The sequence below is a fragment of the Sus scrofa genome, chromosome 17 (genome assembly GCF_000003025.6).
Source record: "Sus scrofa isolate TJ Tabasco breed Duroc chromosome 17, Sscrofa11.1, whole genome shotgun sequence".
NCBI classification, from domain to species: Eukaryota; Metazoa; Chordata; class Mammalia; order Artiodactyla; family Suidae; genus Sus; species Sus scrofa.
The window spans coordinates 3174086-3200248 of NC_010459.5; positions in this window are offsets into that span (position 1 = coordinate 3174086).

Sequence of the window (26163 nt, forward strand, 5' to 3'; positions counted from 1 at the left end):
TTAAGGCTAAATATACATACATTATCAATGAATATATGTAAAATAATTATGTCTGAAAATCTAATATGATGGTGTAGCTCACCTTAAGCCACCAAAACGTTCTTGGAATGTTATGTGGAAGTTAAACTATACTTGAAAAGGTATCTAAGGAAAACTCAGAATTCATCTCTATGAAATGATTTTTTTAAGTTTGTAATGTCTTTGTAAAATGAATGTCCTAATTTCTCCTTTAAATTTCTAATTGTCTGAAAGAGGCATGTGAAGTAGTGTTGTTTCTGTCACTAAGCACAGGGTGGATGCCGGACCCACCAAGCTCAAAGAGAAAGAACATGGCTTAAGTCTGCTGGGGGTGGGGGTGGCATTTGTAAGTACAGGCAGGCATAGAAACAAGTAGCATGTGGTATTTCCAAATTATATATTTTAAAAAAAATGCCTCTGGGTTATTTCAAGTCACTTGACTAACTAACCCTACCACGTGATGGCCCAGAAAATTACCCTTAGAAATCAGATTTTCTTTAAGAATCAATTCTAAAGATGACATCTAAGATGCCACATAATTTTTACTATAGTTAGCTTTCAAAAAATATGTCCCTATTCGCTCTGTCATAGAGATAGCACTACCTTAGATGCAATGGAAAAACATGAAAATTGTTATGTTGAAAATTTTAACCATTTCATTCATATTAATAAATTTGTTACAGCTGACCCTTTAGTGTAGCTCTAAGTTGTTATGTTAAAACTCATTCATACCACCTACAACCGTTCTTAATATTTCTCCCATTTAAACATTAAATGTTCTTTAGACATTCTTATTTTGGTTGAATACATATGCTTGATATTTGTGAGATTTTAAAATGATAATATAAATTATAATGAGTTTCTAATTCTTTTAAATTCAGTTCAAATGATGGTGATATACAGCATTCGCCATTAACACCTTTTACTACAAAGAGACTGTTTCCTATATGAGCATTTTTTCCAGGTTTATTGAGTGTAATTGAAATATAACTTTGTATAAGTTTAAGGTATACAATGTGTTGATTTGATACACATATATCAAGGTCTGATTACCACTGTAGCACTAACACCTCCATCTCTTCCAGGTGGGAATTTTTTTAAATATGTGCTGAGGAACACTGGTGCTGTAGAATGTGAATAGCTGTTACAGAAAATGAAAGTCTTGTGATCAAACTTGGAAAACTTAGTTGGATCTATGGAAAACATAGTAAAAGTGATTTATTTATTTTTATTTTATTGAACAGGACTGTTTCCATTTGAAAAATGGAATGGTTTAAGATTTTCAAATTAAATTTAAGTATTTTTTAAAATAAAATAGTAAGCTGTAGGAAATATGATAAAGACATAATTTTGACTACAAATAAATAGATTTGAGGGGAAAATGTGATAAGATTATCAAATGCAGCAATCGTGAACTCATGCTGAAAGTCATCTATATTTTAACTGCAGCATTTTCTTAAAAGCAATTTGTAAAATGCGAAGTTCCTAAAAAGAGTTGAAAATACAATTTATAAACATGTCATTCTTTTGCATAATCCTTAAAACTATATGCTCACATTCGGCCAGATTCTTCTGGCTATCAATCTCCTATCATAGTTAATGACCACATCAGAGAAGAAAATATATTCAATTAACTGGAAATCAGAGTTAGAAAGCAGGTATTGGATTTACTCTCTGAAAATTAAACATAACTTAAATATAACCTTAAGTAGCAAAGTATAAATAGCAGCTAATGAGGAGGAATTTCTTTTAAGTATTAAAAGAAAATTAAAGTAGAATCAGTACCAAGACGTGACTAATAGATGATCATGAAATGAAGATCTCAAACTTTTAGCCTAAAAACATGTACAATTTGTCATTCTACTTATGAATAGCCTATGTCCCATTTTAAGTTTTGTAGACTTAAAACATTTTTATGTTTTCATTACTTCCAATTTTGTAATCACTGATGACTGACTAGCTTGGCTATTTAGCCATAGAAGAAGAAATATTTGTTACCAAGCAGAACAGCAAATCAACCAAGAATGAGAAGCCAAGTCATCACCATAAATAGGTTTTGTTAATATCAAGAGCTGATAAACAGACTAATTAGTTATTAAAATATGTTGAAAGAACTACCCAGACTCAGATGTATAACAGTGGAATCTGTAGTTTTAATTTGAATATACACAAGTACATATTGTGTTCATTAAGCTTGTAAACAAGAGTCAGTGTCTACTGCCCAATATACATTGTGATAATCCCTCTGAGTAATACCTCAGAGTCTTTGTATTTTGAGGGGGTGGGCAAACCAGCAGCATATGGAGGTTCCCAGACTAGGATTAAATCAGAGCTGCAGCCGTCAGCCTATGCCACAGCCGCTGCAACACCAGAAGCAGGCTGAGTCTGTGACCCACACCACAACTCATGGCAATGCCGGATCCCGTACCCACTGAGGAAGGCCAGGAACCCATGTCCTCATGGACACTAGTCAGATTTGTTTCCTCTGAGCCACAACAGGAACTCCAACTGAGAGCCTTTTAATTCAAGTCTGTCCTTGCTAATCATTCAAGTCAGAAGTCCATTCTCCTGCTACCTATATACCTTCTGTTTTCTGACAACAAATGCCTTGATCCTCTGGGATGTTCCTTGGTTCAAAGTATTCCCAAGTAGCTGTTTCAGCCTTTTCTATCCTTTTTGCCACGTACAGCTCTATAATCCTCACTCTTAGGATGGCATGATCACGTAGGATCAGTGATGAGCTAGTAAAAGTTGACCCGCTGATTCTCAGAGAGGGGAGATTTGTGGAGTACTGACTTCTGTGGTGCAGTCTGGCTGATTTCCAGCCACCACCCCCTTTGGTAAACTAGTTTACCAGATTCCTGGTCATTGAACGCTCTTCTCTGACTAGACTGTGCAGGCTAGCTCTGCTGTTCCACCCAGAGAGGGCAGAATTAGACTCTCCCCCATTTTTCCATTCGAAATTATTTAGGATCTGAAGAATTCTAAACAAACTTAGAACAGGAAGGGTCTTTGAATGTCGCCATGCCACCTCTCTTATTTTACAGATGAAGAAGTTGCCATCCAGAGATGGTAATGGTTACAGTTACTTGTGTGGGATCTTTATGACTTTTCTTTAGGCCAGTGTAGCTTAGTCGACCAGAGTGTGCCCAAATGTTCTTTTATCATGGTACTGGATTAAAGATCAGCCTTTGATTTGCAGCTACTGTCACCGTTTGTGGAGATTTTGCTGTTTATCGCTTAAAATAATGAAATTATGAATTCTTTACATTCGCAGGGACCGTGGAGGTTATCTCATGTATAAGGCAGTCCTTTCTCTCCTCTCGGGCATGTGGTCATCCATCTCTTATTGAAAGTACTCTACCTTTTTCTTTATTGGTCAGCCCTAACTGTGAGAAAGTTCTTTTGAGATAAAAGATGTGAAGTAATAACCCAGCTCTAAAAATGACACAGCAGAGGAGAATATAGAACTGGAAAGAAAGCCCGTAATATAACTGGAATTAGAACCCTGAATATCAATCTAAGCCAGTAATCTTTCTTCTATACCATGTAATACCTCACTTGTTCCTGCATATGATTTGAAGAGGGTGAAGCAAGAACTGCATGATAAGAGATGGATTCTACCACTTCGACAACTTTTCAAAAGCACAAGGCAGTTTTCTATCCACCCATATTTGTTAAGTTAACTATAATATGCCAAAAACCTAGCTAGATGCTACCCAGCATGCAAACAGAGTAAAAGGGCTCTTCCTTTAAAAAAACTTACAACCTAGTTGGAGAAATGGCACATGTATATGAAAAGATAACTGATGGCAAAGAACTATAAATAATAAATGCCTATGAATAAGCAGATGCAAAGGTCAAAGGAAAAAAAATCTTAACCTTGATAGGTACAAAATGCCCAGAAGAATTGAAATTAGACTCGTTACAACCTGATCTCCACCTAATTTTCCAGAATTATTGTTTCTTACTTTCTTGCACAAATAGCTCAAAGGAAACATATTATCATGTTAGAGTGCCTGGCATTTTCCTTCCTCTGGGTACTTATTCTGTATTCCCTCCTCTCCTCCACTCTTTCTAGCCTAGCAATTTTCAAAGCTCAGATCTAATTGTATCTCTTGATATTTACCATCATTATTTAACCCGAGGAAGTCATGCCCAAACACGTGAAATGGCACTTCTTCACAGACTTTTTAGGCTAATTTTCCTTTAAACAAGACATTGCATTTGCATATGCAGTAAATACTTTCCTTTAAAGTAAAACCTCGGGGGTATCTACATATTTCTTTCTTATTGCTAAAAACACATTTTTATTTTTTTATTTTTTTGCTTTTTAGGGCAATACCTGTGCAATACGGAAGTTCCCAGGGTAGAGGTTGAATCAGATCTGCAGCTGTTGGGCTAAGCCACAGCCACAGCCACAGCAACACCAGATCCGAGCCACATCTGTGACCTACACCACAGCTCACAGCAATGCTGGATCCTTAACCCACTGAATGGGGCCATGGATCTAACTTGCATCCTTGTAGATATTAGCTGGGTTCATAACCCACTGAGCCACAACAAGAACTCCTGGAAACATGTTTTTAAACTCTACTTTGAAACTGCCATCCGAGCTGATTTTTTTTTTCAGAGCTGATTTTAAAACCAAAAGGACTTATTATTATTTTACTGCCAATTGTCATTTTGTTGTCATTTCTTTCTTAGTCATTATTTATAAATATATCATTACTTTAGGATGAGAGTAGACCACCGTCTTCCTGGATTAACTTTACCATTTCAACTATTATGAGAGACATAGGAAGTAATGACTCACATGAGATGCAGTTTTTCTAAAATAAAAAATTAGGAAGTTCCCTAGTGGTTCACTAGGTTAAGGATCCAGCATTGTCATTGCTGTGGCATAGGTTCAATGCCTGGCCCTAGAACTTCCACATGCCATAGGCACAGCCAAAAAAAAAAAAAAAAAAAAAAAAAAGCAGTATATGATTTAAGACCACTATGTAGAAGAAAATTACTTAGCTAATGAGCAAACTTAAGCAATTGCCCAGCATCCATAAATTGAAAATAAAGCCAATTTTTGTGCTACCAAAACCAGAGTCTAGATCTTTGGAATGAAATAAAAAAAAAATGAAGTGTTAAAATTGGTAGTGAATCAAATTATGATATGAATATTTGTATGGAAACAAAAGTCCTGTGAAACTGTTACAGTGCATGCTCTGGCTAAAACAATGAGCACACAACAAGGGACAGATAAAACTGGAGAAAAATTGAGGCTGCAAGTTTCCTTACTTTGACAGAAGTAGTATTCTACTTCTAACAGAAGTAACAGAAAATTCTGATATTTGTTATTCAAATTACCTTAGATTCATATTTATGTATTCATCACCAGCATGAAGGAGTCATTTCCTGTATTTTATGAAGGAAATTGTGTATCTAGTTCAGTAGTTCTCAACCCCTTTGGGATTAAGATAACTTTGGAGGATCAATGAAACAGTATTCATTGCACAAAAATATTTTTATATGCAAATGAAGTTTTGCACACAATTTCAAGATTACAGATTCCTGAGGATCACTCATGGACCCCAAGATAAAAACAGTTATCACTAAAATTGAAGTTTATAGAGACACAGAATAAATACCTCAAGATTATCAAAGGGTTTGCTCTATTTTATATTTCTCGTCATGCTTAGCACATTGCTTTATAGTAGTTTGTGTCCAAAAATATTGCAAAAATTGACAATTGTAACATCTTTTGAGTCTAATCAAGTTTTCTGCAGGTAATTGCCAATAAACTTTATTTCTTATATTTAACTAATATACAAAGAAGTAGGATCCTATTAAAACTTATCATTGTTCATATAGTTACAGCTATACAAATAATGGGCAACCCATTGTTTCTTTCTCTTTCAAATGCTGAGAAGTCCAATATGAATTCATGGCTATACGATTAAGTGAGACAGAGCCCATAAGCCATGATTAGCAGCATGCTATTGTATATTAAGTGGTCTTCACCGTTTTTTTTTCAATCTATTTGACATGCAGTAACAACACATCAAAGTTATTAAGATTAATGGTCTAATGACTGAGGCTGGCATGCACATTTGTAATCAGTCTTAAGGAAGATTGCTATGAAGCATGTGAAAAATATCTGAAACATAAATTCAGTAGTGTGGTGTTTGTATCACTGAGCATCTTGTACCTGGTTAATGTGCAAATTAGATCCTATATATGGAAGTGGTTTGCACTGTGATATGAAATGTAAAATAAGGATTTTTATCATTGCTTTCTTAGTTTGTACTGAAATATATAGGCAGCAAAATAAATTTTTAAATGTTTTAGTGGAGTTCCCTTCGTAGCTCAGAGGTTAACAAACCCAACTAGGATCCACGAGGACGCAGGTTCAATCCCTGGCCTCATTCAGCGGTTAAGAATTCGGCGTTGCTGTGACCTGTGGTATAGGTTGCAGATGTGGCTCGGATCCAGCATCGCTGTGGCTGTGACATAGGCTGGCATCTGTAGCTCTGATCTCTGATTTGACCCCTAGCCCAGAAACTTCCATGTGCCATGTGGGCGTGGCCCTAAAAAAGCAAAAAAAAAAAAAAAAGGTTTTAGTAAATTCTTTAAATTCTAAAAGGAGATTTACTTAGGACCTAATCTCAATGATATTATGTCAATGCACATAAAGGAGCATGCTCTGCTTACAAGACTACGATAATAAACATTAAACTACAGGTGCTTATCCATAAGTTGCTTTCCATTACCGTGTTGGGGTAAAGATGTCAACAGAGAACAAGCATGTAACACTTGCTCAACTGGCAAATTGTTTTAGAAATTCCCTTCATGCTTATTCATCAAAATTTTTTAGATAGAATAGAAAACAACTGAGTTTAAAATCCACAGTAATTTGTTTTCATCAACTAATCAAAGTGTTCACAATCATGCCCCTTAAAACAGCTGAAGTTATAGCACCCTGGTACATCCAGGTCAAAAAGTCCTAATGTGGGTTGAAATAAATTGCTGGAAACCACTCCTAAAACATGGAGACCATGAAACAGATTTACATTTCTTTCAAAATAGCCTGGAAAAGAATAATTGGAATTCACTAGAGAAGATTTTATCACTAGCAAACCCAAAGAACTAATGTATTTGCACTGTAAATATTTCACCAGCTTGAGAATGGAGTAACTTTCCTTCTGAGGAAAAAAAATATATAAGGTAACAATGAAATAGCCTTTCCCATAACCACTTGTCCTAAGCCCATAGTCAGTAATTAGATTCCTGCAGCATTCTTTATCCTCTTCAAACTATACAGGATAGACAACTTAACCTGGTATTAGGGGAATATGATTTTTTAAAAAGAGAAATTAGAAGTGGTTAAATATATATTTATGTTCTTATGTAAGTCCACTCTAAAAGACCTGTACTTAGATAAACCTCTCAACCCTTTCTTTTATTTGAAACAGGAAATCATTTGAGGTTTATCCCTGGAGGTTTGAGGATAACTTTCGCCTTGAAGAACTCATCTAAACTCACAGATCTTTTTGAAGACAAATATTCAGTTACTGCTGCTGGTGGAATACAAAAGAAAATAAGAACTTTGAGTTACAGACTTCCTTTCTAAAAACAAGACATGATTCCCCTCTGAAAAAATTACACACATATGATTAATATTCTATACTATTCTTATTTCAGCAAATGCAAGATCAAAAAGAGTCACATTCTCCAGGGTTGTAAATAGCTGTGTCCTCTGACAGAACCCCAGACTAGTCACTGTACAGTAACTGGTGGTAATTCTAGCTTCTCATCCTGAATCAGTGTCATGATGAAGGACTGAGGCCAGCTCAAGCCATACATAAACCTTTTGTCTCAGATACAGTTCAGTAACTTCAAGTGCCCATGGAGTCTTCATTCTCTTGAATATTCCACTCTCAGTTCCCTATTATTATTATTTGAACCCCAAACTAAGCCCAGCTGCCTGCCCATACTTTTTCCCATTTTCCCCCTTAACATTCATTTGAATTCATCAACTTCAACTTCTTTCCAATATTTGGCTTGAAATATTAATTTTACCTTTCATCTTCCTTATCAAACATCTTTAGTCACAAAAATCAATTATTCCTTTGAAATATTTTTAACATTTGATTCCCCTCCTATTGTTAATTATGATAATGATAATCATAAATTCACTGTTAATCCCAAGAGCCCCCTATCTAGTCTCCTTGACTATGGTGTCTCCCTTTTACAATCCAGCAAGTAAAATGACTTCATCTTTCTTATTATTCAGATTGTGGAATCACAGCCCATGGTAGCCACTCATTCTGCTCCACACAGATCATGAGTACTCAGTTTTAAAAACAGATGTGTGTTCTTCAAGCACATACATATCAATTTCTCAAATCAACATCATCAATTTATCAATATTAATATCAATTTCTCAACACATAGCCAAAGCTCACCTGCATCTGAAGAACTGGGCGGGAGGCGGGGGTTAGTTTAAAACATAGATTCCCAGGTCGTATTTCAGACTATGGGACCAGAATTTCTGAGAGAGTCTGAAATAATAATATTAACCAGGTTATTAATATGGCCTTCAGGTTAAGGTCTCACTCACATACTACAATAATCTTGTTCCTGTCTACTTCCTAACTTTGTATCCTCCTGTACCTGCAACCTATACCTGTATTACAGTCCTTAAGAATTGTTTGTGTCGGAGTTCCCATCATGGCACAGAGGAAACGGTTCTGACTAGGAACCATGAGATTGCAGGTTTGATCCCTGGCCTCATTCACTGGGTTAAGGATCCAGCTTTGCTTGAGCTGTGGTATAGGTCACAGACGCGGCTCGGATCCTGTGTTGCTGTGGCTGTGGTGTAGCCTGGCAGGTGTAGCTCCAATTGGACCCCTAGCCTGGGAACCTCCATATGCCGTGGGTGCAGCCTTAAAAAGCAAAATAAAAATAAAATAAAAAAGAATTGCTTGTGTCCCTTTAAAAATCTGTGCTCTTTCATGTATCTGAATGTCCAGGCACAATGTCTCTTCTGTCTTGGCTACCCTTTACTACCATATCTGTATGATAAACACCAGTCATCCCTCAAGACTCAGTGGAAGCAAGATCATTACCTGAGAGGCTTTTTTTTTTTTGTCCTCAGCTCCCTAGTTCAGTGTGGGTAATTCACTTCGTACTTATCTTGATAGTCCCTGTAAATCCCATGGCCATTATTTGCTTACATGCTTATTTCTTTTAAAGGACTGTGAGCTTCTAAAGACCTACTATTACGTCTCACTAAGGTTTATATTTTTAGTGCCTACGACAGTGCTCAATAAACATTTGGGAAAGGGATGAATTCAGCAAATGAATGAGCGAAGGAGGAAGTGAAGATGAGTGTGAGTACAGGAGTGACCTAACTGTCCAAAATAGTCTTACCAAAACGTCCACTGCAGATTGTATTATATGATATTTAAATTGAATGGTAAATAGCTGTGTAACTCAGGACTCATGATTCTTTTTTTATTCTCTCCCCAGCTTCTTTTTTCTCATCTGCCAGTCTGGTGTAATTACAATTCCTACCTCGGGGTAGTGAAAATTAATTGGCTTGTAAATAATGATAAATTAGTCAATGTTCATAAAATCCTCTCGGGATGAAAAGCACTCCATCACCTCGAAGCATTTTTATTTATTATAAAATAAACCGATGCATTATCAATATTTAGACCACACTTGTGATTTATGCCCTAAATACAATGAAGCTTTTTCCCTATCTAGTTCCAAAATCCTGTCTACCTTTTATTCTGGTGAGTAGAGCCTTATATCACTGTCACTGGTGAGACGAAGGATGGAATTAGATACCATTACAATGTCGTGGATGTGAAAATTTATAATACTCAGCATACCCAGGCTCTTATTCTGAATGACTCTGGTTTAAATTTTACCCCCATCTTGGAAGGCATAGGGCTGGTTGGGTTGTTTACAGCTAGTTTGGCAAATTTGCTACCTCAGGCTCTGAATACCTCAGGGGATATAGAAACCCACAAGTCTCAGCAAAATCAAAAAACTATGCTAAAGAGCTAATTAGGATTTATAGAAGATCATCCCTCTAAAGAGGACCAGAAGCTTGTTTCCAATAAGAACACATTCAAGGGATTCATGACTATGTAAAGAAATACATACCTGCACGCATACACACACACAAACATGACAGACAGGCAGAGAACTATGTGAAGTTGACAGTTCTCTTTTCTTATCCTACACTCTATGTGTTTGTTGTATTAATGTAATTTCTCTCCTGAAATGGATGCAGTAAAAGATGATCTTACTTGGCAAGCCTTTGTTTCTCTCCCTTCTAGCATGCTTTTTGTTGATCCATTAAATCTAAAGGTCTTGAGAAACAACACAAGAGATCTTTTAATGTTCACAGCTATTAATATGTTCTTTTCACAGGTGAGGAAACTTAGCCTTTTGAGAATTTTTTTTTTATTTGTCTAAGCACATGCAGCAAGTCAATATCAGAGCTAGGTCTCAAACCCATGAATAGCTTAAATCAATGTCCCTGCTTCCTTTATTTCATTCCCTTAGTATATATACCCAGAGGTGGAACTGCTGGATCATATAGTAGTTCTATTTTTAGTTTATGGATAAATCTCCATACTGTTTTTCATAGTGATGGTAGCAATTTACATTTGCATCAACAGCACACAAGGTTTCCCTTTTCTCCACATCCTCAACAACACTTAAGTCTGGTCATTTTGGTGACAGCCATTCAAACAGATGTGAAGTGATATCTCCTTGTGGTTTTGATTTGCATTTCCCTGACAATTAGTGATGCTGAACTTTTTGTTGTTGTTTTTTGATGTACCTGTTGGCCATTTGTCCATCTTTGGAAAAAGTATCTATTCAAAACCTCTGCCCATGTTTTTATTAGATTGTTTTACTGCTATGGATTGGTACAAATTCCTTATACATTTTGTCTATTAACCACTTATCAAACAGATGCTTTATAAATATTTCCTCCAATTCTATAGGTTATCTTTGCATTTTATTGATTATTTCTTTTGCTGTGTCTGAACTTTTCAGTTTGATGTAGCTTCATTTGTTTTTGCTTCCTGGTTTGTTGAAGTCCCAAGACCAATGTCAAGGAGATTTTGCCCTTGGAGAGAGTTTTGTTGCATGAGTTTTATGGTTTTAGGTTTACATTTAAGTCTTTCATCCATTTCCAGTTAAATTTATGTGAGTGATGAAAGATAGGAATTCAGTTTCATTCTTGTGTATGTTAATATTTCTACCATAAATGTAAGGCATGTATATCCATGATAGGTGAAATTAGGAAAAAGAAGGGATTAGGTGAGGATTTAATAAACCTCACTTCATGCAAGAGTTTGGACTTGACCTCTGTCAAATATGGAGAAGGAGATGACCAAAATATAAGGAAAAAAAAAAAACAAAAAACAAGGACATTATAAGCAGAAAAACAGTTTGATTGGATGCAGTACTTGTGGGTTTATTTTCATTCATGCATCCACTCCACTCATATATTCAATTATCCACATATATTTTATACAACATCTCTATGCCAGGCCCTCCGAGATCAATGAGGGACCCTGAACTATGTTGGTGGAGCAAAACAGCCACACACCCCTCTCCTCAAGAGGCTCATTTTTTTTTTTTTTTTTTTTTTTGTCTTTTTGCTATTTCTTTGGGCCGCTCCTGCGGCATATGGAGGTTCCCAGGCTAGGGATCGAACCGGAGCTGTAGCCGCCAGCCTATGCCAGAGCCACAGCAACGCGGGATCCGAGCCGCGTCTGCAACCTACACCACAGCTCACGGCAACGCCGGATCCTTAACCCACTGAGCAAGGGCAGAGACTGAACCCGCAACCTCATGGTTCCTAGTCGGATTCGTTAACCACTGCGCCACGACGGGAACTCCAAGAGGCTCATATTTTAATAGGAGAAACAGAGTTTGTCGAATAATCACACCACAAATGTATAATTGTCATTGTACTGTGTCTTATGATAAAAAGACTCATGGACCTATGGGAGGATATAATAGAGAAAACTAAGGAAGGTGAGGAAGGAATAGTGTCCCAGATCTAGCAATGGGCACATGCAAAGATCTAAGGGAGAAGGAAAAAGGTGGGTACAGGTGCCTGAAGAAGGACTACCTGCATGGACGGAGGAAGCAGTGAGGAAGTGTGGGTTCTATGGAATGACAGGCATTTATTAGATGCACAATTGGGAGCATTGCAAATCCACAGGTACAGGAGACCAATAATAATAATAATAATAATAATAATAATAAACAGGAAGGAAATTGTCAGAGCCACCTGGAATTTATGTAAAGCATCAGTCCTTGGTCAGAGTTTCAGCCAGCCCTAGGAAATAATATTCCAGGCTACAAACCGAGAGTATGAAAGGCTTGAGTCCTCTGCACAGTGTGCTCTAGCAAGAATCTTGCTCACTAATGATTCCACAGGGGAGAAAGAAACCTGAGCGGGATCTGCTGTGGAGACGAAGGACTTGCTCTCTCAAGCAGGGCATTTTCATTTCACATGCACAGAGCAAAGCAAGCGCGACTCCTCCGCTCACCTATCCTGTTGGTCTCCCACATGTATGAATTAATTACGAGTGCAGATAACTTGGTTATAGAAAGCAGTTTCGGCATTTGGCGTAATGAATGTAAATATTGCACGCAATATAAAGGTAATCTAACACCTTCTTTATTTAACACAGGTTTAATTAATGTCAAGTGCTGTAACGAGTGGTAATCTCCCCCCTGCTAGCCTCCTTCCGCACCCCTCCTGGATGCTCCCCGCTGCCTTGTTTACCTGCAGACTTAAGCATCTAAACGCATAGGAGGGATCTGATATGAAAGCTTCCCCTTTTCTTTCCTTCTGAGGCAGCCTCTTTCTTTCACTAAGAGAAACTACTCCCGAAGCCTCTCGAAAATTATTTTCTTGTAGACAAGTTCTGTGTCTTATACTCTTTGCAATGACCTCCGCAGACTCACTCAGGGTTGATAAGCTCCACCATCTGGAGAAGGAATGTAAGCCACCTTTATTGGCCCCTGCCTAACCGATGGCTCCTTCCTCCTCTCGCTCTGCCTTCACATGGAATCCACCTGGATCCTAAAGAAGACAAGAAACTGGTTGGGGTGTCAAAAGCAAATGCCAAGGAAACAGAGAGAATTCTATTAGGCTTACAAAATAGCCAGGAGGGATTTTTCTGGCTGTCTTCCTTCCAGTGAAATGGCCTACCCACTTAGCGTCTGCAATATAACATTAACCAAGAGGCAGAAGTCATGGAAAAAATCCTTCTCTCTTTCTAGTAAGTGTTTGCCCCCTGTTTTCTAATTTCTTTAATTTTTAATTTTTATTGTAGTTGATTTATAATGTTCTGTCAGTTTCTGCTCTATAGCTAAGTGACCCAGTTTATAGATATATCACATTCTTTTTCTCATATTATCTTCTATCATGTTCTATCACAAGTGATTGGATATAGTTCCCTGTACTATACAGCTGGACCTAGTGACTTATCCTATTTTTTAATTTTTAAAGCAAGACACATTGATTTTCTTGGTCATCTACTACACAGCATTTTTAGACTGGGACCACTAAAGAGATCTTAGAGGTATCTGGTTGTAGGTCTTCAAATAAGAATTCTTTGATCTTTTGGCTGAGGGTTGAATACTACCATAGAGGAATGTTCAGTGTTGTTTTCTAATTTCTTGAAGTATCTAGGAAAATATGGAGGTGAGTTACTGGGTAACAGGACATCAACAGGATAAAATGATTGAATGTCAAAGAGTCTGTTACCACAGAATATAGAACATCTTATCAGCCTGAGGTTCACAAATTCAAAATCCACCTTGCTTGAGTAATTTTGGTTCAAACCACAGTTTCCATAAAGCAGAGGTCTGGGAAAACACTAAAATCCCTTTAAATCAGAGGCCTTTAATTCCAGAACCCTTAACCTCATGAGGTTATTTCCACATGATCCAAACCAGAAATGACTGGTTGTTTCCTTGTCAAGCAGTGTTAGTGCTTCAAGGGTTACCTACTACTGCAAAGATGTAATACTCCTTCACATTTAAACATAAAGAAAAACATCGGCACCAAAAAGTACTTTTCTTTTTCTTTCTTTTTTTTTTTTTTTTTTTTTTTTTTTTTAGTGTTTTGGGGGTTTTTTTGGTTTGTTTATTTGTTTGTTTTGACTTTTTAGGGCCACACCCTGCACCACAGCATATGGAGGTTCCCAGGTCCAATCAGAGCTATAGGTGCCGGCCTACACCACAGCCACAGCAATGCCAGATCTGAGCTGTGTCTATGACCTACACCACAGCTCACAGCAACTCTGGATCCTTAACGTACTGATTGAGGCCAGGGATCGAACCTGCAACCTCATGGTTCCTAGTCAGATTCGTTTCCGCTACACCAAGATGGGAACTCCAAACTCCAAAAAGTACTTTTGTTGTAGTAAATTTTCATGTTGGTATAAAAATACTGTGATTTGCTTAAAAGTCATTTAATTATTCCAAGTCAAAATATACTCATAATTTATAGGAGGTTTTTTACTTGTAAAAAAAAGAAGCTAATTGTGATTTAGCCTAAATATAATCTAAGACATTTATGCTTTAAAAGGTTATCCATGGTTGTGGAAACTGTTTGCTAATTTTATAGAGGACTGGAGCATCTGATTTAAAACCAAAACATTGCAAAAGACTGGATCAAAGCCGAAGATGTTTTTAATTGCTTTTGTGAAAAGCTCCCTGGGCTATTTTTTTTTAAAAAAGTTGAAGTATTCCTAATGTCTTTTCTGTAAAGTAAAATCTTTCAAAGATGAAGCAGAAATCCAGGTATCTATGGCTCCTGTCGGAACCACAATGGGGAAAGAAACACCCAGTTCTTTCACCATAGACCAAGATTCGGAAGTTGCCAGTCTGTTCTCCCACATTGTATTGTACTTTTTGGCTTTTGAAAGCTTCCTTCTGGTTGACTTCCTTTCTCCCTGGATGCCCCTACACTGCTTCCTGTCACTTAGGCCTCCTACAAAGTGGAAGACCTCTACTTCCCCTCCCTCGAAACCTCCCTTCCCCATTTCTCCTCCCTCTGGGCTCTTAGCTTTGTAACTAGAACAAAGAGCTAATACTTACATTAAGTAACATGTCTCCTGGGCCAACTCCCTGATGTCTTCTGTCTCCCATTTACCAGTTAGAACCCAGTATCTCTCAAACATCATGGAGAAGTGACTCTAATGAAGATCATGCCAGGGCCCTTTGGTCGGCAGCTGGGACAGATAATACTTGGAACAGAAAGACAGCTGCCTCCCCAGCTCCATGGACCACTTTCTCTCCCTTTAATTCATCACCCTGTACCACCACCCACAACGTTCCAGAGAATTTTCTCCATGGATTTGTGACTACTGCTTCTCTGACAGAAAAAGGTCATGAATCAGTTAATCAGCAGGTGAAGAACATCAGTACGTTCCTTACAATATGCTACGCACTTGGGGAATAAAAAAGAAGTTAAGACTTCCAGTGGTTGTAAAACAAAGATCCCAATGCCCAGTGATAACTAGAGAACAGGATGAGCCAGCAGACTCTCCTGGGAATCCTTGTAATAAAGGGTGAGGAGTTGGAGAATAGAAGCATCCTACAGAGCCTACTCTGCCTGAGGGGGTGTAGGAGGACACAGAACTTGTTAAACCTCAAAAGGTAAAATTATTTAGATGTATAGTTACCAGGCAGCCCTACCAGGGTGCTCAGAGATTAAATGCATAATTTTTTTAAGCCAGAAGAGTAACCCAAAATGGCACAATAAAAATAGGATTGGCCACTCACCCTGCAACAGCTGGAAACATAGGTGCACAGTGATTGGCTCCAGTAGTCCTGGGAGAATGGTCTAAATAAGATGTGAGTTTTGAGAATTTTTTAAAAGCTATGCCATACCTAGAGAGGTGGTCACAAAAGAGAGAGCGCCAATGGGGGTTCCAGTACTGGAGAGCTTCAGATACTGGGACCTTACCCAGAACAGTTCTTTGGGGGCTAATCCTAATTGTGACCCAATTCTAAAGCCACTTCCACAAACTGGATGGTTTAAAATAACAGCCCTACACTGTCTCACAGCTCTGGGTGGCTAGACATCTGAAACCAAAGTGCTACAGGGTTGGTTCCTTCTGTGGACCCGGAGAGAGAATCTGTTCCCTGTGCCTCTCCTAGCTTCTGGCAGTTATTAACAATCCTTGGCACTCCTTGATTCTGCCTCTATCACCTCATGGTTGTCCCCTCCCTGTGCTTCTCTGTGACTTCCTGTGCTGTTCTACTCTGTTTCTATAGAAGGAAAAGGACACCAGTCATATTGAAGTAAATGTCTACCATTCTACTCCAGTATGACCTCATCTTAACTAATCACATTTACAATGACACTCTTTCCAAGAGAGCATTCTGAAATACCAAGGTTAGATCTTCAGTATATCTTTGTGGAGGGCACGGTTCAACCCATTACAGTATGTAACTTGAATAACACCCATAACTCAGGCCCTTTAGGCACAATGGCCCCTCAAATAAGTGTGATAATGGGAATCACTCTTCCAAAAAAGGACCATGGAAGGCAGCAGCTGGAGCAGAAAAATATCTTTATGGCTGTAGTTTAGACATGAACTTTGAAAATATATTTGTGACATGGGTGGGTTCTTCATATTTCTGTAGCCTCCATCTTTGCCCAGGAAACTCACTTGATGCAAAGATGCTTATGTGCAATTAGTGATTCTGCACTCAGGTCCATAAGATCATCATCTTTTTAATCAAAATCAACTCATCCTCCCATACCTCCTGCATTTGAAGTGGCAAAGGGTTGAAACAGCTTTAACATAAGCATTTTGGCCACTTTGGCTTAGAAGCCACCACTCAATGCTTAGCTACTCCAGTGTGGCAGATCAATTGTATTAGTGGCCAAATTGTTCATGTCTTTCTGTGTCTATGCCCTTTAGTATATACTCTGACACTGAGATTGGCCAAGTCACTTGCTTTGGCCAATGGAACCAATGTGATTCAAGTTAATTTTTTTTAAAATCCCGTACATATTTCTGCTCTTTCTCTCTCCCTCTTGCTCCTCTGCTTTTGCCCTGATGATATGTCGACATGCACAGACCAGATTGCTGGAGGATGAGGCACATTAAGAAAAGCTTAGTCATGTCTCAGGTGAGACCCTAGACAAGTAAGAGAGTTCAGTCAATGTCAGCAAAGTTGCCTAGCCAACCTATAATTGAAGATACATGGGTAAGCCTCATTGAGCCCTGCTCAGCAGAATCCATTTACCCATAAAGAGAGAAATAATAAGTTACTGTTGCTTTAATCTATTAATTTTGGGGAGTGTTTATTATATAATGTTATTATGGCAAGAGGTAACTGATACATGCAACAATCAATGCCACTCTGTGACCTCTACTATAGCTACCAAATGTGGTCAATATTCAGCTTCAAAAAAAAACTCATGACATTTTGGTGCAAGTGTTTATAATAGGAACGGTATATATGGGAAGAGAATAGACTCTATTTCTGTATGTCTTGCAAAGATCACATCATCTTCCTATAACTCTAGTATCTTTGTGCTACTCCCTGGAACAAATCAGATGCTCAACAAATAATTTTGTGTTAATGAGTGAATGGATTTTCCATGGAACATCTCATAAGAAAACTGAAACTGCACAAGGAAAATCATGATGTCTTATACCTCTTATGTTTCCCAATTTTCTAATTACGGTAGTGACCATATAGTAAAGACTCAATAAATAGTACTTGCTGATTTATTAATTGATGAGACTCAGCCACTATCCATTACCCTTGAGGAACGAACCAAGTAAGAATTACACTTCTATAAGAAAGACTTCATTTGGCTCATAAGAAGACTTTTGTGACTTTCAAGGTTCCTAATGACTAGAAAAGAATATTGTATTGCTTCTGTAGAGAACTGATGCCTGTCCTTTGACTTGCAGGGAGAGAACTCTTCCATGTAGGATGTAGAGTATAATCTAGTCATGGAATTGGCCAAGGATTATTCATCATCCTTTCTTCTTTTGTAATTCTACATTCATGTGTTGACCTCAAGTTCTTAAGACAAATGAGATATCCCAATGTATATTCCATTTTATTTAATAAAGTATATGAAGAAAAGTGTTCCAGATATGGAGTTCCTGTCATGGTGCAGTGGAGACAAATCTGACTAGGAGCCATGAGGTTGCAGGTTCAACACCTGGCCTCACTCAGTGGGTTAAGGATATGCTGTTGCCATGAGCTGTGGTGTTGGTCGCAGATGAGGCTCGGATCTGGTGTTGCTATGGCTGTGGCATAGGCCGGCAGCTGTATCTCTGATTAGACCCCTAGCCTGGGAACCTCCATATGCCATGGGTGCAGCCCTAAAAGGACAAAAAGACAAAAAAAAAGTATTCCAGATATAATGGAGTAATGGCGTAGTATTTTTTTGGAATAATACCTAAGTGAAACTATTAATAAGAGCCACCCTTTCATTAAACATTGAGGAAACTTCACAACACTCAAGCACTCTGCTTGGGGCTGGACACACAAAGCAGAAGCTCTAATTTTTACTCTTAGTGGAGGAATGGTCAAATAACAATTTATGACAGTGTAATGCTATAAGGGGCATCTCTACAGTGACAGAAAAGAGACAGTAATTCTGCAGAGAAGAAAGGAAAGACATCACAGTGGTGTCAATATTTGGGCTAAAAATAAGCAAAAATTTATCAATTAAAAAAGGAGAGGACTGACATCAACATTATGAATATTTTCTCAGGTCAGTCTCCCAAAGCAATAGAAATTAGAGCAAAAATAAACCCATGGGACCTCATCAAACTGAAAAGCTTTTGCACAGCAAAGGAAACCCAAAAGAAAACAAAAAGACAACTTACAGAATGGGAGAAAATCGTTTCAAATGATGCAACTGACAAGGGCTTAATCTCTAGAATATATAAACAACTTATACAACCCAACAGCAAAAAAAATAATCAATCAATGGAAAAATGGGCAAAAGACCTGAATAGACATTTCTCCAAAGAAGATATACAGATGGCCAACAAACACATGAAAAAATGCTCAACAGCGCTGATTATAAGAGAAATGCAAATCAAAACTACCATGAGATACCACCTCCCACCAGCCAGAATGGCCATCATTCATAAATCGACAAATAACAAGTGCTGGAGGGGCTGTGGAGAAAAGGGAACCCTCCTGCACTGCTGGTGGGAATGTAAACTGGTACAGCCACTATGGAGAACAGTTTGGAAATACCTTAGAAATCCATACATAGAACTTCCATATGACCCTGCAATCCCACTCTTGGGCATCTATCCGGACAAAACTCTACTTAAAAGAGACACATGCACCCGCATGTTCATTGCAGCACTATTCACAATAGCCAGGACATGAAAACAACCTAAATGTCCATCGACAGATGATTGGATTAGGAAGATGTGGTCTATATACACAATGGAATACTACTCAGCCATAAAAAAGAATGACATAATGCCCTTTGCAGCAACATGGATGGAACTAGAGAATCTCATACTGAGTGAAATGAGCCAGAAAGACAAAGACAAATACCATATGATATCACTTATAACTGGAATCTAATATCCAGCACAAATGAACATCTCCTTAGAAAAGAAAATCATGGACTTGGAGAAGAGACTTATGGCTGCCTGATGGGAGGGGGAGGGAGTGGGAGGGATCGGGAGCTTGGGCTTATCGGACACAACTTAGAATAGATTTACAAGGAGATCCTGCTGAATAGCATTGAGAACTTTTTCTAGATACTCATGTTGCAACAGAAGAAAGGGTGAGGGAAAAATGTAATTGTAATGTATACATGTAAGGATAACCTGACCCCCTTGCTGTACAGTGGGAAAATAAAAAAATATATATTTAAAAAAAAAAGGAGAGGAAGAATGTTTGGGCAAAGAAAACAGACTGTAAAATCCCAGTGAATAGCCCAGTCTAGTGCTGCATGGACTAAATGAGATAAGTATCTGACTGTGAAACTAGAACATAAACTTGGATCCTACTCATATGATCATGTATGTTCCAGCTAAGAAGTCATGTCATTACAAGCTACTGCAGGATTTTCTTAACTGAAGACTTAAAATGCTTATTCAAGGGAAGAATGTTGAAAGTGAGTTAGAGTAAATCTGTACTAGAGAGGAACCGTCGCTACATATTCATATGTCTCATATGTAAGGAGCCGTCATCTGAGGACTATCCTTTGAGAAGATGGCATGGCCAGTTGGTGAGATATTCAGTGAGGTAACCAGTTGTAGTATATTACTGTGTGTGTTCCTGTAGTGTTGACTTGTGGTTAAATTGCTTTACTGTGAAATAAAATTGTGTTCTTTTCCATTCTCAGTATGAAGCTATCTTAATTAAGTTGAGGAAAGGGAGGAAGGGGTGGAAACCTGCCAATGCTACTGAAATGTGGGGAAGTTCTTAGCAACATTACAGATCCAATTATTAAAACTCCGTAAGCCTGGGAAACTGTGACATTTCATAACACTTGAAAACAAAAGCTTTCAGATTTCTGTTCCATTAAACAGACAGTTATGAGCATTTCATACTCAATAAACAAAGGAAAAGGCAATGTACTATTTCACATTGAAGAAAAAGTAACTGAGAATCAGTTACAAATAAGCACAATGAGTCAGCTAGCTGGCAACAGTCATTGAGCACCTACTATAAAATTAATCATTAAAGGTGTTTGGGGTTCCTGGTGTTCCTAGGGCCCTTGGGGTAGCCTATTAACAATACACACATAGCTTGCCTTTCCTATTACAAGAGAGATGTGGTATTTCTATTTGGAAAGTCTGAGAAATGCCAACAAAAAGTACTTTTTGAATAGATATTTTCCAACTTAGATATCGCAGTTTTCCAAGCAAAACCATTTTCATCTGCCAGAGTCCTAAAAGTTTTAGGTCTTTACAAGTATTTACTTCACGCAGTATTTCTCCAACTCCTGCTATGTGTGAAACGTTGATTTTACAAAGCTGTCATTAGCCCCACAGGACTGTCAACAAGCACTATTAATAGACAGGGGAAGGAGAAAGATTAGGAGTCAGAATATTTTATGCCAGAAAGAAATAAATAACAAATTTGGCAACAAAAGGCAATGAGAAGGAAGATGAAAAAGGAAAAGAATGGGTATAATGATAATGAAATCAGTAAGATTAAGTCTAAGAGCTCGATGCTGATTTTTGGCCAATACTGAAGGGTGAAAGTAACCAAATGTTAAAAGTACATTGCAGCTAAATTTCATATGGGCATTCTGGGACAGAATGACTATGCATTTTCCTTCTTCCAGATATTTCCTTTAACTTCCCTGTTTAAAGTCCTTTTGTCTTATCCCAGTGAACAAAGTTTCTGGAAGTAAATGTGAGAAAGGACAAAAAGTTTTCTGTCTCCTGGTAAAAGATATGGACAAAAAAATAAATAAATAAAAATAAAAATGCTTTCAAAAATTGTCAAGTATCCCAGTGTTTTAATTATGAGAGAGAGAAAAGCAGCTGATGGGAAATATCAAGCCATTGCATTATCCTAGCTATTCTGTAACTTTTGATGCACAAAATGTCTAGAAAGGCAGTTTGAGTTTTATATATCTTATAATTAAGATCAGTTATCTTCTAAATTTTATTCTTCACCTTAGCACTCTTAATATTTTAGAATGCTTATGCATAAATGTTGCAAATATGTATTGAACACATATGACCAAATTTTGTCTGATGCACATTTGAAAGAGAAATAGCAATACAACTCCTCCTCTCAAAGATGTCCAGTCTAGGGGTCGATATGCATGAAATAATGCAAAGCAGTAACTGTGGTAAATGCAAAGAACCAATGTAAACATAAATGCCAAAGGTGTTTGTCCCTTTCATTTGGAATTTAATTTAAAGTATTAGAAAGAAGACTGGTACATCTATACAATCTTCTGCGACTTGACTTTTGTATGTACTAAGCATCAATTTCCTCATCTGTAAAATGAGAGTATATGCTTAGTATTATAAATATTCCATTTTTTGGAAAGTACAATGAAGAAAAAGATCATTCATTACAATGAAACATAAACTCTTGGAGAAAATTTACATTTTGCAGAGCGTTTGTACTATTTTTTACAAATCCATATTCTTGGACTTCTCAAAGTGTTCCACATAGTCAATTAAAATCAACAAGTAAGAGTTGGTATATTGCAATGGGTTCATCCAACATACACTTTGAGTATTAATTTTTTCATCAAAAAATAAAATGTAGGTGCAAGTAGCATGTAATCAATATATTGCTTTTTAAAATGTAATGTTGCAAAAGATAACACTTTAACCAAGCTTATACACAGTAAACGGAGTATTGTTCTGGCCTTTGAAAATTCACCTTCAGAAATTTATATTTTAGTGATAAATTGTTGGCTTTTATAAAGGTCACATTAAGTAAGTCATATGGATTCTGCTTCTGTATCAAACAAAACCTCCTCTGACCTCATTTTCCCCACCAGATACCCACCCCATTTATTTGCTCCTCTTCCCTACAAAACTCCTGGAAAGAATATAACTTCTCTCTTAATTTCATTTCTTCCCATTCTCTCTCCAGCTATGTCCAGTCAGGTTTCTTCTCTTTCCCGCATCCGAACAGTGCCTCTATCAAGATGACCAGTGACTTCATTTATCAGCATAATTGAAGGACAATATCTGCTCCCTCTCCACTGATACCCTTTCTTCCCTTAACCTTATACCCACTCCTTCATCGGACCTCGCAGGTCATGAGATGAGTTCCAGTTTTGTCTTGTTTATTTTTAGGGCCACCCCTCAGCATATGGAAGTTCCCAGGCTAGGGGTGAAATGGGAGCTGCAGCTACCGGCCTACACCACAGCAACTAGGGATCGGAGCCACACGACCGACACTACAGCGCAGGGCAACACAGGATCCTTAACTGCCTGAGCCAGGCCAGAGACAAACCTGCATCCTCATGGATCCGACTCAGGTTCATTCCTGCTGAGCCACAACAGAAGCTCCATTTTCTCAGTCCCTTACGTGGACACTCTCTCAGCTCCCTAGCATCATTCTAACTTTGGAGTGGCCTAGGGCTCCATCCTCTATCTTCTGCTATTCTTTAATAACATACAACCTCTTGGTGATTTCATCTCATCTCTTTGATTTCATACCTTTTATATGCAAAAAAAAAAAAAAATCTTTTTTTTCTCCTGCCGAGATTTCTGTCCTGCACTCTAGACCTGTATATCCAATGGCCTATTCAACATCTGCTAGAAGGTGGCACAGCCATATCCAAATTAAATGTCCAAAGCAGAACTACTAGTTTTGGCTCCCTTTCTCAAAGTAGCCTATTTATAAATTTCCCTTTCTTACTTGGCAGTAACTCTCTCCTTCCAGTTACTCAAGCTAAGATTCTTAGAGTCATCCTTGATTCTTCATAGATATACTATCCAATCAGTGATAAAATCCCGATGGCCTTCACAACCTATGTGGAATAAATGTCTCTTGCTATCATCTTCTTTCTCTGTTGGGGACACCATCTTCATCTAACTGGACCCCTCCCCAATAACGAGTGGTCTCTCTGCTCTCAACATTGACTCCTCTGTAGCCTGTTTTCAACACCAGCCAGAGTAATCCTCTTAAAGCTAAATTTAGCACTTGACCCTCCTCTGCCCCTCCAACAGCCCCATCTCAATGAAAGTAAAAGTGAGGGTCTCACAATGGAAGGAAAGGACCTACAAAGACATGAGTCTATGTTACCTTTTTTTTTTTTTAGAAAGTTTATTCACGTGCACCCAGTTTTTGTTTTGTTTTTTTTTGTTTGTTTGTTTGTTTTGTCTTTTTGCTATTTTTTTGGGCTGCTCCTGCAGCATATGGAGGTTCCCAGGCTAGGGGTCGAACCGGAGCTGTAGCCACTGGCCTACGCCAAAGCCACAGCAATGCGGGATCTGAGCCGTGTCTGCAACCTACACCACAGCTCACGGCAATGCCAGATCCTTAACCCACTGAGCAAGGGCAGGAACCGAACCCGCAACCTCATGGTTCCTAGTCGGATTCGTTAACCACTGCACCACGATGGGAACTCCCTATGTTATCTTTCTGATTGAATATCTACTATTCTCTTTTTATTCTATGAAGAAGACATGAAGCACGTTATCTTAGAGCCATTATGCTAGCTATTCTCTTTGGCTGAAATGATCCTTCAGATACCCTAACTACAAACTCCTTCACCTTCTTTAAGTCTTTGCTCAAATGTCACCGGCTCAAAAAAGCATCCCCAACCATCAATACCTGTACTTGCTCAGTGGCTTAGGGGTCCAGTGTTGCTGTGAGCTGTGGTGTAGGTTGCAGACACGGCTCAGATCCCGCATTGCTGTGGCTGTAGCAAAGGCTATATTCCTCAAATGAGACACTAAAAAAAAAGGCAAAAAAATTAAAAATGAAAATAAAATAACCACCACCTACACTCCCAGTCTTCTTACCCTACTCTATCTTTTTTGTACCACTTATTGCCACCTCCTAAGCTAATAAAATTTATTAGCTATTGTCTCTATTTCCCAACTGGAATGAAACCTCCACAAAGAAGGGAAGTTTTGTCTGTTTTGTGCACAGACAATGAACAAAAAGCAAGTACTAAACACTATTCACTAAGCAGAGCTAGAAGACAGAGAAAGAGAATGAGCCTCTGAAATATGGGCATGTATTGCATTATAAAAGGGTGACACATGCACAAAGATATAGTATCCCCCCAAAAATCTAATTTTGTTTTGACTAATTTCACTGTATTCTTTCTAAAATAAGTAATTACTTGTTGAATGCATCTTGAACTTAATTTGTTTTTCCTTTCCCAGGAGCATCCTAAACTACTAACTATACTTATTACTTCTTTCTTAGCCTATGTTTCAAGTGACATTGTACTTTAACTCTCCAGATCATTTTCTTTACCCATCTTTCTAATATACCTCTTTCCTTTAGTCCTCCTCTGCCAAAATAAATTTTGTGAAATAAATTCAAACAATAGCCATTAAATATTTATAAATATTATATTTTTGATATACTATATGAGTCATGTTACTATTTTATTATTATTATGCCACTTTATGATACTTTACTACATACAGAATTGTAAGTCAACAATGTCCTTGAAAAGGCTTTTAGCCTGTTCTAGTCAGTTCTGTTCCATTCTATCCTATCTTTTGTTCTATTTATTTCCCCTTGACTCAATACAACAGTATCTCAATTTATAGCCCATTGTAACAGGTCTTCATATATACTAAAGAGATTATTACTTCCTTGTTCTTTAAAAATATTTCCCCAGTGTTAGCAATTTATATTCCCATTGCACTTAGAATCAGTATGTCAGTTTATATATATATATATAAGTACACATGCATATGCACCCATGACATCACCTGTAAGACACATCACCTGTAAGACATATGTATATAGAGATAGATGATAGATAGATAGATAGATAGATAGATAGATAGATAGATAGATAGATTTTGTTTACTAATATTTTCGCAGCTATGTTGATGAGAGAGATTTGTCTATAATTATCTTCTTGAAATGTCCCTGCAGGATTTGTTTTTAAGGTTATGCTTGATAAATTTAAGATGAGTTGGATTATGTACCCTCCTTTTCAATTTCAAGTTAAGCCTGACTTCTGGGATGCTGTAGACGAGATTCATCCCTCCTTGGTGAACCCCACGAGTCTTCAGAAGTTCAGCCTCTTTGGGAATCAGTAAATGCATCCAGGATAACAGTATCTTTAAATTCTAAATTTGCTTTTCTCAGTTTCCATCTTCACCTGATCTTGGCCCAATAACTTTTTAATTCTTTCTTTGAGCCCAGTGATTGTTAAATTTTAGTCTGACTGTCTACTTGTCCTCAGCAGGACAGCAGGTCTGCAAGAGCTGCTCACCAGCATTAGGAGTGCAAATCCTCCAAGGGACCACTCTGGACCCTCATAGTGGAAGAGGGTCCACTCAATCCTAGTGAAAGGACAAGTCAGGTGGAAGCTTTACCCTCTCTTTTAGGAAGTATGCCTGAAGTCAGTAGATATCTTTCTGAGCTCTATGGCCCTTCCTTCCCTCTTGAGCCCTCATTACA